Source organism: Dermacentor andersoni, chromosome 6 (genome assembly GCF_023375885.2).
Source record: "Dermacentor andersoni chromosome 6, qqDerAnde1_hic_scaffold, whole genome shotgun sequence".
Lineage (NCBI taxonomy): Eukaryota > Metazoa > Arthropoda > Arachnida > Ixodida > Ixodidae > Dermacentor > Dermacentor andersoni.
Genome location: NC_092819.1, coordinates 74,137,324 through 74,151,603, shown reverse-complemented (window position 1 = coordinate 74,151,603; position 14,280 = coordinate 74,137,324). Strand labels below are relative to the sequence as shown.

Genomic DNA, 14,280 nt, shown 5'->3' with positions numbered 1-14,280 from the left:
ACTTCATTGCAGCACAGGGGTTAGCTATCCCCAGTAGCGAACGCTTTGGTTGACCTCCCTGCCTTTCTGCTTCTTGCATTCTCTCTCCCTTTGTATAAAACGCACTAACTTGTGGGAGAGAAAGTGTTCTCCTCTTTTAGAATTCAATTAATTGTCAAGCAATTATATTGCCGTTCCAGTAACTGTATCGACCGCGTCCCGGTCGAAGAAACCAACAGCAGGCGTTTCAAGACCACAGTGAACTGTTATATTTATTGCGCTGGGCATTTTATACCAGAGCGAGGGAAAGGGGGTAGTGGAAATAGAGGGCAAGCAAAGGCACGTGTCGTTCCAGCGTGCCAAGATAGCTTGTGCTCGTTGAACTGATACGATACAGTAACTAGAGCACAAATGCGAAAACGAAACCGATTCTGTTTTCAGCGCTCACAGAGTGCGGCACCAGGGGGCAGCACGCGCTGCGCGTCCGTTAGGAGTGGCAGACAGAGCTGCACATGTGTTGTCAGCCGAAATTTTTCGTGTCGTGTTGTAAAAGTTGTTAATTTGCCGTAAATATTTCTTGATTTGTACTCAAGAGTGAAGCAAGACTCCAAGGAAGAGAGACTGACGCATCGGGAGCGAAGAACAGAAACGATGGATGGTTACGCTGCTTGGGTCTCGGCACGTTCGAATTGACAAAGTTGCGAATTTGTCGCTGTGTATTGTACGCTTGTGCGCTCGTCATTTGCCGTCATCGCGCGGAGATATTTGCGCTGGATGTCTTTCACTTCGTGTACAAAACTCTGCACGCTGCGGCATCGAAGAAGTTGTCCTGTGTTTGGGTGCACGTATGCGCTTGGACACGGATATATCCTGCTTGCTCTCAACGGGTGTTCAACAGTCTACGCGCACTCGTAACTTGCTCATGAGGTAAGCCCATTTTAATCTTATTTGGTTTGCATAACGTAGGTGTTAAAGTGATGTGTGGTAAGCAAGTGTCGCGAACAGAAATATTGTTTCAAAAGACCACTATGCAACGTCTTAGGGCAAAACTGACGCATGAATGGGGAAAGGGATCACCCTATCTTTTCAGATCGATTCCAGTCGTAGCGCGATCGGCTCGATCGCAATTTCCGTGAGGTACTCCTAACCTTTTGCTCACTCGCGTTAAAAGCGTAGAATAACACTGCGTTCAGTTGCGCACTTGTATTGACGCTTGTATTGGCTTGAGAGCATACTGTATCCGATGCAAGAACTTCTGTTAAAATACGGAAATAAACGTTCGAGGCAATAGCAGTCGCTCACTACCTGTGATCGTTACTTTCTTGCTTGGGTGCACGTTTTAATTGTGACCAGAAAAGCAAAAGTTCGTTGCTTTGGCTGCTCTGCTGTGTTTCCTCGGTGCAACTTTTTGCAGTGCAGCAAGACGTGTTGCTTCGAATGATGTCGGGGCAGTCAAGGCATTTGTGTCAGTAAGCAAGCAGTAAACGGGGTATCAGTGTGAAAAAAATTGGACATACAAGAGAAGCGAATGGTATCATCATTGACTCTTTTATTTTACGAATAATTCAGTTGTATTATAAAGCGGAGAGTGGATATGCATGAAAGTCAGATTGTATTGATACTCAGCAAAAACAAGGTAACTTATCATTACTAATCAATCCTTTTCGTTTACTGAAAGGCAAGTTGCTGTTGTGCTGGAGCTGAGAAGAGGTGTGCTGCCTGCAATGGGTCCATCTCTCTCAAGTTGTCGCAGTATTGTAGCTCTCAAAAGTGAGTGGATTTTTCTTTCTCTTAGCTATTTGCCACCTGAATCATGACTGCCACCTGCCACCTGAATCAAGCTGTGTAGGTGATCACTGTTAGTGACATTGGAGTGCTGGTGGACAAGCACTCCTTTATGATTGCAACGCATATGACAGAGTGTAGCTGTGGCACTATGCGAAGGTGTTAATCTATAAGCCAAATTAGGTTCTTTGAGGTAATATGTTAATATATTGATGACATTGAATTGTGGTCTAGCAGGCAAAAATGCTAAACAAGGAGAAGTAATATTAATTTGCACTTGGTAAGATGTGCAAGCAATTCAGGCTGTTACACATGAAATGGGACATTTGTAGATGTCTTCTACAATGCTGCAGTCCTGAATAGCTTCAGTTTAGTGATACCACTATAATTTATCTGTAAAGCATGCAGCACAGTTTAGCATTGGGGGAGCCTGGCATCAACAGGCGTCTACTTACTTAGTTAGTTAAATGGGGTTTAATGGCGCAAAAGCGGCTAAGGCTATGCTGCGCCAAACATGAGGTGTTTTAAAATCCAGTTAGTGAAGGAAAAGGCTTTGTCAATAATCTATATTTTATGTAAAAAATCCAGTGTCGTCTAGAAATTTACGAACGACACATAATGGGACTAGCGGATCATCACCTAAAATTAGAGCAGGGTGTAAAGGTATGTGTAGTTGATATAATTTGTGCAAAAGTGTTCGTCTGTGTGTTTCAGTCTGCGTACATGTGAGTAATATGTGCATAACTGTTTGTGGCTGTTGACATTTCTCGCATGTTGGTGTGTCTTCTTTCGTAAGTAAGTAATTGTTTGTGAGGTGTGTGTGCCCAATGCGTAGTCGGCATAAAACTACATTGATGAAGCGCTCCTGATGGTAGCATGACTTCCACACGCCAACTATGGGTTTCGTGAGATGTAGTTTGTTGTCAGCACAATGGTCCCATTCGCGTTGCCATTTCGCCGTTAAGGCTTTTCTAATCGCGCGGATGCTATCTTTGTATGGAAGTGTTGTGTTTGTTATCTCTTTGTTCGCTGCCATCGATGCATATCTATCGGCTGCTTCGTTACCCGGTATCCCAACATGACTTGGTACCCAGCAGAAGTGGATTGATCTCCCATATTTGTTAAGTGCGACCATGTTTAGTATGTCCCCTAACAGGGATTCACACTCAGATTTTAGGTTTAGAGCCTTCAGTGTACTTAAGGAATCAGTGTAAATGACTGTTTTTGTGCTTGCCAGTGATAATCTTTTTCACTACAACCCATACAGCGTAAACTTCAGCAGTGAAAACAGAGGCATGTTTTGGTAGACGAATACTTCTTTCCGAATTTTCTGTTACGGCCCCTACACCCACGTGTTGTTTTGTTTTGGACCCATCAGTGAAGAGTTGCATGTGATTTTGATATTGGTCCTGAAGAGCACGGAATTTTTGTATAATGTGGTCGTGAGGAGTGTCTCTTTTCCTTAACTGTGTTAATGTCCAGTCGCACAACTGCGTGAAATCGTACCACGGGGCCAACCGTTCTGGTTTCATGGCAACCTGGAGGACTTCGTGGGGAATTTCATAATCCCGACACTATTGCTCATACTGCAGTACAAGTGGCCTTAACATGTTTGGTTTATTTCTGTAGTGTAAGCGTGAGTTGCACTGTGTGACGATGTTGTAGCATATGTGTTGCGGTGATGACTGAATTCTGAGTACGTAAGGAAATGTGAGGAATGCTCTGCGCTGCTGTAATGAGGGTTCGTTACATTCAACATATAAACTTTGAATAGGTGACATCTACTTACTGTGAAGTTCAAATGAGGTGTTACTGTTAGGGTGACTATATATAATTTATGGTTTAATTCTAATCTTGTATGAGGCAGACATAGTTTACCCACTTCGTTAAACAATAGAGATGTAATATCTATGTATACAAGTATTACCCATTCATTTATGCCATTTGGACAATGGCAGAAATGCATGGGCAATACTTGTGTACATAGACATTACATGACTATTGTTTAACCAAGTGGTGCCCCTGCATGCTAAATTTTACAGGGCTATTATTAAGTAATGTCAACTTTTGTTGTAACATTAAGGCACCTTTTATATTATTATAGATTACCACCATTGTGTACCATCATAGTGTGATATTTACACTAAATGTATTTGACTTTGCTATAAAACCCTGCACAGTGGTGCATCATGAAATTTTTTTCTATAGTTTCTGGCCTCAGAATGCACTTCACGTTATATTCTTGTTTGCAACAAAACTATCATGCAGGTTTCTCTCCTTATATTTTGTGGCACTTCAAGCTGCGGCGAGCTAAACCACTGGGCAGCAATACTGGAATCGCTACTGCGTGTGCAGCTGTCTTCAAACACACACAACGAATACATAATTGCTTTTTTAGCGCAAAACAATCGACACAAGAAAGACGACAGAACAAGGCGCTACTCTCAACTGGCATCACTTTATTGCGTCCCTCCTTTGTAGACAGCAGAATCTAGAAGAACATGCGCTGTGAACGCCATGTGCAGGAACCACCAACATCTGATCACAAGAGCACACTCATACGACAGAATCCAAAAAAACCATATTGAACACTGTACAAGGTTAAAGAAAGCACACTAATGCACTGTGACCCCAATGACTGTATGAAGAAAGCTTCCGATAACTCTCTGGCGGTGGTATCACGGCTCTTTTTCAAAATCGTAGTATCACGAAACATTGCGAACATAAGCGATCCATACCAACAGGCACAGGTTCCCATTTGGCTCAACATTGTAAAATATGGAAGTGCAAAGCCATGTTTCGTGATACTATGATTTTGAAAAAGTGCTGTGATACCACCGCCTGAGAGTTATCGGAAGCTTTCTTCATACAGTCATTGGGCTCACAGTGCATTAGTGTGCCTTCTTTAACCTTGTGCGGTGCTCAATATGGTTTTTTGGATCCCGTTGCATGAGTGCGCTCTTGTGATCGGTTGTTGGTGGTCCCTGCACATGGTGCTCACTGCACATGTTCTTCTAGATTCTACTATATATAAAGGAATGACGCAATAAAGTGATGTCAGTTGAGAGTAGCGCCTTGTGCTGGTCGTCTTTCTTGTGTCCATTGTTTTGCGCTAAACAAAGTATTTATGGATTCGCACCAACTAGCCCGCCAATGCATTGTGTTGAACGCAAAGAAATGCTGCTTTGCCTTCTTTGACTGTGTTGCGGGCACTTCTGAAGTACTGTCTGTCCAATAACCTTGGTGGCATGGAAGTGCCGTCCACTTCTATGCGTTGCTTTCTGTTTCATTGTGGCATCACATCACATTATATTCATAATGTGTATGTACTTTTTCTAAGAGACCCATATTCCTATCCTTGTGTTATATTTGCTGTCGCATTATTTATGTGCAAATGACCAGTGCTCCAAGTTCCATTTTATCGCAAAGTAAACTACTGGTACCTAAACAGTTCTGTATATCAGAAAACCAAAGCCGAACTGCCGAACATTATCAAGCAGCAGCCTTAGTACAGTGTCAAGTAGTCAGATTTTATTGGTTATGCAGAGGCGCACAGCGTACCTCTTTATTACTTGCTGAACAATTAAGCTGTGTGAAAACTGAGTATTTATGTAGCTTCAACCACATGCTATTGGCCATTGTTCCTGCCCTCAGCAAATGTGGAAGACTATCATGGCATTTCTTTTCCTAACTCTTTTTCCCTATTACAGTGGGATTACTGCATGTGTAAGTAGGAAACGGATCACATAGTCAATCAAAAGCCAACAATGTGTAAACTTGGAACATTGATTGTGCAGTTTGATGACCCAGAATAAGTAGAAATACACCATAAATGATTGACGATTAACTTTTACTTGACACAGGGCTAGAGCATACAGTAAGCATACTGTATGCTCATACGGTGTCACATCAATTTAAATTTTAGTGTAGCTTTACAGTGTACGCTTCTATTGTTGCATTCTGTTAGAGGGATGGTAACGTTTCGCGTGTCTAGCAACTAGACTGTCTATATACAGTAGTAAAAATGTGCGAACTGTATTTTTTAATGATTTGATAGAATGTGTAGAACAATAAAGCCATACAATCAACGCACAGTGATGTGACTTTCTCTGCACATGTTGCAGGTTCAAAAAAGTATGGTGGAAGCTGTTGCCAAGGTTCTGACCAGAAAAGACAGCCAGTATAAAAGGGTCCACACCACTGATCTCTACTACAGGGCATGGACAGCAAATCGAGCACCCTCGACTGAAGCCAACCTTGTCCCGGAAGTTGGTGCTTCACAACTTTGCGGCAGCACTTCGTTTGCACGGGTGTGTGGCGTTTCTTCCCCTAACATGCCTGCCTGATGCGCCATAAACTACCCAAGCAGTGTTTCGAGGTGTCCAGAATTTTTCCATTGCAGTGTCTACAGTGTAGCTAACATAAGTGGCGTGCAATGGAAACACTGGTAAATGAGAAAAAACTTGATGTAAGAGAACACTATCGTATACGGGTTCAGATTGTCATAAAAGCGCTTACCAGACATGTAGAGACCTCCTAAAATGTGAAAAACCACAAAGAAAAGTTTTTCGGCTGCAATATTATCTGATCGCACGCACTAGTTAGTCCACCATATGCCCTGCTTCCAGGACAAGCGCCTGCTTGACACCGCATTTCCACTGGCTTCACCTGCATCCAGTGCGGTGTGCTGCATCCAGCAAAACATTAGAAATCACTGGTGCACAGTGTTTTCTGTCCCCTTTCTCGACACCTACTGAACACATGGTAAACTGTTTCCAAAGCAAAAAAACAGAGGGAAAGGGCTCTGAACACATTGCATTTTAAAGTGGCTGGTACTGGGTAACGCAAGTACTGTGGCATAGTAGATTTGCACCAGGCAACCTGGGCGCCCAAAAAGGCTGCTGTTTACTTGCAAATGGCCAACGTATTGTGAGCATGTTGAAGTTCTTTTTTTATTCTCATCGCTTATTTAGCTAGTGGAGACAGCTTTCACAACTGGAGAAGAAGCCTTGGAAGCATGAAACACTTCACAAAACCAGCTTCAATATATCGTGTCTGCATCACAATTTCATGGCTGCATGAGTGAACCCTCTGGTTAACATGTAAGAGTGTTCATGATGTTTGCCATGCATTATCCACTTTATTTACAGGTCAACCCTATCTTGAGATTTAAGCTGATGTTGCGTTTAGAGAAATTATGGCCGAGAGCCAGCTTTTGAGAATACAGATTGAGCTCGAGAGATTAAACGCCAGAACAAGTCGTTGAGGATTTCAGATCAAGAATCTTCAAAGGCCACTTCATTTAGTGGTGTTAATATTCTGCTCAAAGTTGTTGATTGTTACGTTCATATGGTGCCCAAGCATTGCGGTAACAACTTCACTTGGAGTACATAGCAAGGGTGTATTCGACGTAAGCTGCTGGCTTTTTTCTGTGTTTTCAAAAACTGGTTTCTTGTTCAGTTTAAATTTTCAAATTTTACATTGTTTATTAGGTGTTGTGTCCTGTTTCCTTTTCCTGCAGCTTCTTAGTTAAACATCTGAATAGTGAACACAACTTGACCTTTTGCTTGATTTTCTAGATTACCACCCTCGATGCAAAACAATTTCACTTCAAAACTGCTTGTACCGTACTGAAAGAATAACTTGAAGCAGCCATAGCCTCCAATAACACGCAAGAGATGATTATGAAAATTGTAATATTGTTTTTTGATCTACAGGGTGTCTTAACTATCGTGCACCAAGATTTAGAAATATGTAAATGCGATGTAACTAGACAAAATGAAGGTAATGTTGTTTGCCGTCGCTTGGAGATACTCTGACTATATTTCGCATTCTGCCTAATTACATAATTCTTAATTAGTTAATAAATATCTCAAATAATTAAATGAAATGTGTCAATGAAAAGTTGTAGAGCAATATGAAAGCCTCCTTATACACTTTTTTGTTACTGTTACTCATTGTGTGCTACATAAAAGTTTTTCCAAGGAATAAGCCTGCGAATACACAAAGTGTCTTGAGTGGCCAGTCATGTGTCAGTTTTGTGGTGCAAAGCCACGAATACACCTTAAATGGGTTCTTTTAAGAAAAAGACTTGGCTCAGAAAATTATCCTTCTTTATGCAGCCTGTGGAGACAAGGTTTCTTAGACATGGTCATGGCCCTCAAGGAAGATGCCGAGGCCACAGGCAGTTCCTCCAGTGACCGTGAAAAGGTCCCCTGGGGCACAAGTCTAATTTGGCACCCCTACCTTTCTCCTGCAGCTTTTGTGTCTACTTAGCTAACCAGGTGGGTCAATGATGGCAAAGGGAAAAAAGAATCAACAGCTTCAAACGTAGAACTTGCTCGAGCTCAACGCATTTTTGGTGTGAAGTTTTTCCCTTATCATTTATCAAAAAACGGGTAATAAGTATATGATATGGTCTTCATACGGACACCGCTTTCCCACAGAGAATTAGCAGTAAAAAAAGCAGCTTATGAAGGCTTGAATATTAGCTAGGATGATGTGGCATAGATAGGATAATGATTATGAATGTTTCTGGTAAAGGTAGTGGTAGTAGAGTGAATAATCAGTTAATATATAGATTGAAAGACATTTCGTTCCAATGCCAGAATTTTAAATCATCCCAAATAATTCTTGCGTTTGATAGTCTATGCGCATTGAGTGACAGTGCTTCTTGATGCTTGCTTCTTGCTGACATCATTCTTATGCTGCATAATTCACCTGTTTAAATTCCCTTTCTCCCGTTCAAGCAACTTTACATTCATCATAGCATACCTTGTAGATGAGTTCCAGAAACTTGCTGATGAGATTAGGGGGCGGCGTGCACCCCAGGCTTAGATATGCATTCAAGAGCCTAATATCTTGCAAATGTTAGAAATACTCCTGCTAAGCAAGTTCTTGGTGGCATACAAGGTTATTTGCGAGTACGAATTTGCCTAAATTTAGAAAACAATCTAAAACATGTCAAGCAATATCGCTGACAATACACACACATTCCAACGGAACTAAATACAAATAAATATAGCACCAAATGCAGAATCATTGGCATGATGCCATTCTTTCAGTGGAATAAAATCTGTCCTGCGTTGTAAATCTGGAATCCTTTATAATCCAGACTACTAAATGCCTCATGAGGGTTGTGACGTAAAAGATGCGTGTATTTATTCCTCGTTTTTTACTTTAAGACCCGATAATGCTTAAACAGCAGTGAAAGAACTGAGATCACGGTACTTAATACTTTATATTGCTCCAGAAATCCGTTTTTCTGCCGATCGCAGCATTTGACACTAACAATTTTTGACAGAAAATGTGAGACAGAAGGCACATAACACTTAAGGTGGTGCTATTCACTTTGATTGTTTGGGAACAAAACTCATAATGTACATGTTATGGCCCTACGTGTCATTGCCTTTGAACAACAAAAAGGTAGGGGGTTCGCGTTTTGCAAAACTGCATGGAGGTTTTTACTGTGTGCAATTAAAATTAGAAACCTTCACAGCTGATACTAAATGCATTCTCCACAGCTTTAGGTTATACAGGTGCACTACTTTAACAGAACACACTCTTTTACCTCATCACTGCCCACACTCTTAGGCAAAGTTACACCCTTTGGAGTGCCCCTTCTGCCACACAACGATAATCGTCATCTGCCTTGTTGCGTTTCCTTTTTTAACGCTGCGAGCCCTGTACTTTCCAGTAACGAACGGCATGCGCGTTATCAGCATGATAGCATTCCCGAAAGGAAAGTAGCGGGCGTGGTGTTTTAAAGAAAGGAAACACATCAAGGCAGATAATGATTATTGTTGTGTGGCAGAAGGGGCACTCCAAAGGGTGTAACTGCCTAAAAGTGCAGGTGGTGATTCAGATTCTTCAAAGGTGTTTCATTGTATGGGATGGCACATCGCTCTTCACTTATTTGCAGAATATTGCATTCCAATTGTGTCATATGAGATGAATCCATTAGAGAGCTTTAACTTGCCCTAAATTTATTACAGCTCTGTACTGGTAAACTGGCAGCAGCTTGCAGTGTTTGTGGAAAACACAATTGTAACTGCCATATTATATGTAACTGCTAGTGCACAGGCATCGGCAGCAGCAATGGTTGGGGTACACTTGTTTCTTCTGTTCTGGGGTATGCATCCTCCACGAGAAAGTTTTTTTCGTCTTCCTCTTCTACCACATTGGAATGTGAAATGGGGTGTAATTTGTAGGGTATACTCTTGCATAAACTTCATGAGCATTTATTCTTGTCTGTGCCACTGATCATTGTTGCTACCACTATAAAAGCAGTTTACAGCACCCGTAGCGAACAATCTGTGAATGTTTAACGAACAGTAAGGATAATGAATAATCGAATAATTTTTAGTAATTTTCAACAAATTTAGCACTCTTTGCTTTCCACTGTGGTGTTTTTCAAACTGTAATGTTGGCACAAGGTTTGTCTGCAGGATGTCATTTTGTGTGAATGAGTGCACTTGTGCGCATAACACCTCATCGTCAACATTCTGCTGCACAGAATGTCATTAGCTTTCGTATGCATTGGTCACTGTCAGCTGCTCTTTTGTTAGTTGGAATGTAGCATTTATGTAAAGCACATTTGATGTTCTAACAAAAAGCATTGTGCCCTCTTATCTTCCAATTCTCCTACTTGATGGCTAGTGCTATAATAGCATGGTTGACACCATGAGAGTCAGTGTGGTGTATAATTGTGTCTGGTGGTGTGGGGGGTGTACATTAACTTAAGCAACTTTTCCAGACGACTTGAATCAATATTGTGGAATGCTGGTTTTTTTTTTCAATCAGTTACCAAGTTTCACTTTGGTTGTGGCAACAAGTTTAATGTAGTTCGCTAGCACTCCTGCCAACACATATAATGTGCAGGCATCTGTGTTGAAAAAAAAAACCAGCTAATGGTTTGCGAGGAGCTAAGGTCCATTTAGACCATTAAATTTTGAGCTTACACCGGTGGAAATAACTGGTGAATGAAAGCACACCCAGGAGAACTGACCATAATATTTTCTTTCAATATAATAATGCTGAAGCTTTGAACTGCATATGAACTGACTTGTTTAAAAAATGACCCATTTCCTTGTTCAAGTAAGACAAAGGTTCCACAGGAAGACAGAAACTTGAAGCTGCAACAGCAGCATGAATATAAACAGCGCTCGACGTTTTGCAATCTTGCACCTGGTTATAATATTGTCCATCCCATTTTTTTCCACAGGCTGTTCTTTACTGTTTTATGGTCATACCCAGTTTAATTTTAATGTCCCTATTTTTTAATATTTCGTTAATATATCTTTTCTTCATCGGCTTTTAACAAAATATATATTCGTAATGTGCCTTCATTTACCATTTACAGTGATCTTAACCAGATGCATCTTGATACAAAATTTATTTTCCTTAATTCTTCGTTTTCCTTTTCCAAAAGTGCAAACTGTTTATCTTGATACTTATTTTGTCTTCTCGGAAGATTAGGTCTACTGGATTAATGGCTGCTTACATGTGTACATCATTTTCTGTTTTGGTCACTCCTACTCTTTGCAAGAACTGACAGTAGCGCTCATACCCGCTCCATCACAATCACCACTGCTAAGCACACCCTTCCTTCCTTTATTTTAACACTTTGGCTTCTCTTGACCTATTATATGCACCAGTTTCTTCTCCCCCAATGAGCCTAAGGGCCACTGAGCTATGCACAATCCAAAACCACACAGCCAAGGAAAACATTTGCTACCCTAATGACAAGCACCTATGTCGAAATGTTGGCTATAGCAACATCCCTTGTTCCAACAATGTTGGCCTACTTACATGTTTTTCTAACACAGAAGTTACTGCTTTGTCGTGTTCTGTGATTATACTTTTTTGCCGCTTTCTTTAGGATGGATATTCACGAATACTATTTGTTTCTCCTAACAGCAGCAAGTTTATCCTTGCAAGCATTTTGGGTCAAGAACAACTTTCACCAGGAAGAAGTGCAAGACGAGTGATTGAAGAAAATAAAGTTGCTTCTGTGATCTAAGAACTTGAGGACTGAAATGTTGCACCTTTGTGTATATATGCTATGCTATGCAGTGCATTCATATCACAAAGTGCAAAGTGTTTTATCTCTGCAGCCATGTCAGTGTGTTGGCAAGACAATTTTCTCAATGGTGACCTGCTGCTTTGTCTATGAGCTGCCTTCATGACATTTGCATTAAAGGCGATGTACTATCGTGGACAAACGTACCCTGGAAGTGCGAGCGTTGACCAAATTGCATTTCTGTTCAAGACCGCTGAAAACAGTGGGTCACGTATGCACATTCCGAACGTAGATGGTAGCACGGCTGATCCCAGCAAATAGTGCACCATAAAATTCGGTCGACTCTCGCACGTCCTGGGCAATTTTGTCCCCGATGGCACATTCTTCGAACAATGGATATGCTCTGCAAGATGAAATACGGGAAGAACTTGTACTTTAACGGATATAGTACAGATTTAGCATACAGAGTCTTTCGTTTTCTGAATACGGCAAGCACCTGTATTTTAACGGTTATAGTACAAATTCAGCATACAGTGTGTTCCGTTTTCTGAATACGTGAAGCACCGTACTTTAACGGTTATAGTACAGATTCAGAATACAGAGTCTTCCGTTTTCTAGATACAGAAGCACTCGTATCTTGTATTACGGTCTCTCTTTTACAGTTGTCCGTTCTACGGAAATGACCGTTCTTAGTTTACGGAAGAGTGTTCGGTCACAAATTACCAGCAAATTTTCTGTAAAGTAAGGAAAATTTTTTTTACAGTGTAGTATACAGCTTCCAGTCACGCGATGAGGAACATAAAGTTGTTATGGGGCGCATACCAATGTGGCTGTCTTCACTACCTAAACCGAACTACACAACTCTGCATATGAAATAAGGCCTCCTCTATTGTCTGTGTCGTGTACTTACACGCAGCAGCGCTACGCTCATGCGCTTCGACGTTATTTTCGGCGGTGCACGTAAAGGGGACGGCGGATTGATATTCTCTTGAACGAAACGATTCTTTAAAATTCAGCTCGACGCATCTGGATAGGAAGAAAAGAGCAATTATTTTGCCATCTTAGGACATAATTTAGATGTGCTGTTGGGCGCGCCAGCCATGCTTTCCATTATGTGGTTATTTAATGATACCGGCGTTAGTGGAAGCAGTGCTCCTTCTTCTTAACATGCTACGTTTCAAGCATTTCTTTAATTGTTGAAGCAAGATGTAGTTTTGGGGGTATTTGTAACAGAACTCGAATAAAATAAGTTACAGCGCAAGGTTTCTCTCATGATTGTGTTGCTCGGTTACATTTGCTCGGCGTGTAAATGTCTCGAGTTGGCGGTGCTCAAATCGGCGCGAATCGTAGCCCTTAGTCGTCGCATTCCGGGTCAACAAAAGCCTGACACGCGGGCAAGAGGCCGACGGTGGTTGCTTCTGGCGTCCCACCAGGCAGGAACAAAAGCCCTGAAATGGCGCCGCGGAGCACCGGCAACCGCAGTAGGCATTGCATGAGTTTTTTTTCGTTTTCTTGAACCTGCTCATGAAGTGCACGCAATCCATGACGTCGTCCTAGCTGTCGACGAAGGCGCCAGGAAGGCGTTCGCAGCACTATAACAATGTTTAGTTTACGCCTTTAAGGATTTCCTATCGCACTGGTAACACGCTTACCTTTAGGGCCTTGCGAAAAAATTATAAAGGCCGACAATGTAGGCCTAACTAGACGTGCGATGACAAAAAGCTGTATTTGCAGAATATGTAATCATTCTGACAGCCTTGGGCGCGCAGAAGTAGCCGAAAAGAGGATTTTACAGGGAAAGATATGAAACTTACATATCATATATTTCTGTGTCCCCTAAGCTGGTCAGAATGATTACATAGTTTGCAACTACGTATTTTGTCATGGCAAGTCTAGTTAGATCTCCGTTGTCGTTCTGTACAATATTTTCGCGACGCCCTAGCGGTAATGGTGTTATCAGTGCGACAGGAAACCCTTAAAGGTGTAAATATTTTTGCAGTGTGGTAAGTTGGCGCGGCGATAAGCGGGCGGTAGATCAGGACAGTACCGCAGCGCTTGCACAATTTCGGCCAACTTTGAGTGCAATCATCTAACGTAGAATCATTGGCCAGCTCTGGCGGTGGAGGATTTGCCGGTCTAGTTGACAGAAAATGGCACGGTCGGTCGATGAATGTGAGCCCTTTGCAGACGTTGGCGCTTTCACATATGACCGGGTCATGGTCGCCTTTCTGGCGGCGGAGAAGTAGCGCTGGCACTGTAGCGATGTGAACTGCGGGCAGCGCCTCACGTCGAAGTGTTTTACAGCGAAGCTGTATATGGCTAGTGAATTTCTGTTATCCGCGAACAAGCAACGAACTAGCTCGTTGGCGTTGTTGTTGTTGTCCTGAGTGACCGTGGCACATACCCACAGTAGGGGGGCGGGATGTGCCACGCATAACCGTGCAAACGCGCTCGTGCTACTGCTCACGCGTTAGTCGTCATCGTCTCCTTCCACA

At 42.0% G+C, this 14,280-nt stretch overlaps 1 long non-coding RNA gene across 1 annotated transcript; it reads left to right on the top strand.

Moving 5' to 3' along the window:
* Positions 1-320: 320 nt before the first annotated feature.
* LOC129382445 (uncharacterized) lies at positions 321-11,788 on the top strand. Its single transcript, XR_008610504.2, has 5 exons — positions 321-906; positions 1,658-1,749; positions 5,889-6,074; positions 7,887-8,048; positions 11,683-11,788. It is a non-coding gene; the product is annotated as an uncharacterized lncRNA (long non-coding RNA).
* The last annotated feature ends 2,492 nt before the right edge of the window (positions 11,789-14,280 follow it).